Source organism: Arachis ipaensis, chromosome B09 (assembly GCF_000816755.2).
Source record: "Arachis ipaensis cultivar K30076 chromosome B09, Araip1.1, whole genome shotgun sequence".
In the NCBI taxonomy this organism is placed as follows: domain Eukaryota; kingdom Viridiplantae; phylum Streptophyta; class Magnoliopsida; order Fabales; family Fabaceae; genus Arachis; species Arachis ipaensis.
In genome coordinates, this window is record NC_029793.2 from 95,450,083 (window position 1) to 95,453,305 (window position 3,223).

The window sequence follows — 3,223 nt, forward strand, 5'->3', positions numbered from 1 at the left end:
AATTGGGTTAGAAAGCTGACATTCAGAGCTTTCCAACCATATATAATAGTCTATAGTTGACATGGAATTGGCAACGTTGACAAGAGGACAAAGTAGCACCCCACACATGCATACAAGGTGATCCACGTTTGGCTAAAAGTTTGACCTCAAACTTTAGCTCAAACATGGATATCAGCAATAGGGGGTGGCTGATATAAAAATCTTGAGCAAAAGTTTGCCTCAAACTTTGACTCAAGCTTTAATGGTTCATGGCCCGGTTCACAAGTGGGTTTCTCTCCAACTCCAAGAGCAATCAACAGAGGCTATCTTCAACCCAATTCCATCAAGAGCAAAGGCCCAATTGACACCACTCAAAGCCACAAGAGATAGTTAGAATAGAAATTTCATTTTAATTGTAATTTGTTTTGAATTTCATTTTCATTTTGTAAAAATGCCTATAAATAGGCATCTGTTTCATTTTTATGGAGGAGGGCGAGCTCCACTAGGGAGCATTAGGAATACAGAACTCTCTCTCTTTAGTTTTTCTTTTTGTTTTGAATCTTGGGTTGAGAATTGAAGGAATTCTGTTTCATTCTCACTTTGAGATTTCTCTTGTTCTTCTTCTACAAAATTTCAGTGAATTAAGGATTTGAATCAACACTCTGTTTACTGCTTTCATCTTCATTTCTTTTGCAAATTGTTCTTTATTGAATCAAGGAAGGAATTGAGATCTAGACGTGGTCTCTAGTCTCATCCAACCCCTGAGATCTTCAACTTTCCTTTAGTTATTGCAATTGATCTGCATTTCACTTTCTGTTTGGTTCTTCAATTCAATTTACATTAAGCTTGCTGCAAATCTCATTTACATTTCTTGCACAACTTTAAATTCCTCTGCAATTGCTCTGAATTCTGATTCACCGAAATTTTGCTTCTCTATTTACATTGCTCTCAGTTTACTTTCCAGCAATTTAAGCTTTCTGCAGTTGCTCCAAGCCTTGATCTATTGCTTTCTTTAATTTTCAGCACCCACTCCCCTTTGATTTCATGCAATTTACATTTCTTGCAATTTAAGATTCTTGCAATTTACATTTCTTGCTATTTAAGTTACTTGCCAATTTACTTTCTGCAACTTTAAATTCATTGTCCTTTACTTCCTGTTGGTTACAATTTCACACAATTCACATCAATGTTAGCTTGACTAAAATAATCACCCACTAAAGTTGCTTGATCCATCAATCCCTGTGGGATCGACCTCACTCACGTGAGTTTTACTACTTGATGCGACCCGGTACACTTGCCGGTGAGTTTTGTGTCGGATCGTTTTTCGCACATCAAGTTTTTGGCGCCGTTGCCGGGGATTGATTTAGGTCAACAATGATTAAATATTTCACTTATCAAGAGCCATCTTCACTTGAACGTACCTCCAATTCACTTATGCAAAATTGTCCAACCTCACCTTCCAGTTTTTCATCTGAAAATTTTTCATCACTGGACTTTGGCTCCACACAAAATTCTTGCCAAAGCTTACCACCCACACAAATTTCAGTGAACCAAGGCCTCTCAAAGCTTGAGATCATGTTTGAAAAATATGAGAGAGAGTCACAAAAATCCTGGAAAAGGCAAGAATCTCTCTCCAAAAATATGAATGGAGATTTAGAGAAAATAAGGAGGAGCTTAGAACCACTGAGCAAGAAAAATGAAGGCCAATTGATGGATATGAGTGAGGAAGTGGAAAAACAAGATGAGGAGGCTACTGCATCAAGTGAACTTTCAATGAAGAATGAGGTGGTTAAAAATGAAACTACACTTGAGATGACAAAGGAACATGAAGAATCACAACTCTCACAAATTTCCCTGACCCAAAAACTCTCGACAATTGAATCTGTGATTGAAAAATATAAAGAGGAGATGAAGAAATGTTGGGAAGATCAACAAACCTCCTCAATGAAAAAGCTATTAAGTCAAATGTTGGATGCAAGGGAGGAAGTGGAAGAGCAAGAAAGTGAGGAAGTCATTCCAGAGAATTCACACTCAAGTGAAGCAGAAAATCACATGAAGGAAGGGCTCATGGAACCACCAATACAAGAGACTCTTGATGAAAAGAAGACTCCAACAATCACACAACCACCAAGACTTGGATTCAAAGAAGTGAAGGCAATTAACAAAAGCACCAAGAAGAGGATTGTGACCAAACTACCAAGGACAACATTCAAGAGGAGGTCAACCACAAGCAATCCAACCCCTGGACCAATAGCAAGCAAGCTCAATCAAGCCATGTACAACAGAAAGCTTGCTGAGAGAAAACCAAGACAGGGGGCAATAGCTGAATCTTCTCCTCTCTTGAAGTCATTCCTCTTAACAAACTGGAAGAAGAGGAAGAAAGTGAACAACATGTCAACCGTAGGTATAATTTCTCTTCTCTGCTTTGTTTTCGTTCTTTGTTTTGTTTAAATTCAATAAATTGGCATATGATTACATTCTAAGTTTGGTGTTGCCCTAGAAAACATTTGAGAACCCATATTTCACTTATCAAGAGCCATCTTCACTTGAACGTACCTCCAATTCACTTATGCAAAATTGTCCAACCTCACCTTCCAGTTTTTCATCTGAAAATTTTTCATCACTGGACTTTGGCTCCACACAAAATTCTTGCCAAAGCTTACCACCCACACAAATTTCAATGAACCAAGGCCTCTCAAAGCTTGAGATCATGTTTGAAAAATATGAGAGAGAGGCACAAAAATCCTGGAAAAGGCAAGAAGCTCTCTCCAAAAATATGAATGGAGATTTAGAGAAAATAAGGAGGAGCTTAGAACCACTGAGCAAGAAAAATGAAGGCCAATTGATGGATATGAGTGAGGAAGTTGAAAAACAAGATGAGGAGGCTACTGCATCAAGTGAACTTTCAATGAAGAATGAGGTGGTTAAAAATGAAACTACACTTGAGATGACAAAGGAACATGAAGAATCACAACTCTCACAAATTTCCCTGACCCAAAAACTCTCGACAATTGAATCTGTGATTGAAAAATATAAAGAGGAGATAAAGAAATGTTGGGAAGATCAACAAACCTCCTCAATGAAAAAGCTATTAAGTCAAATGTTGGGTGCAAGGGAGGAAGTGGAAGAGCAAGAAAGTGAGGAAGTCATTCCAGAGAATTCACACTCAAGTGAAGCAGAAAATCACATGAAGGAAGGGCTCATGGAACCACCAATACAAGAGACTCTTGATGAAAAGAAGACT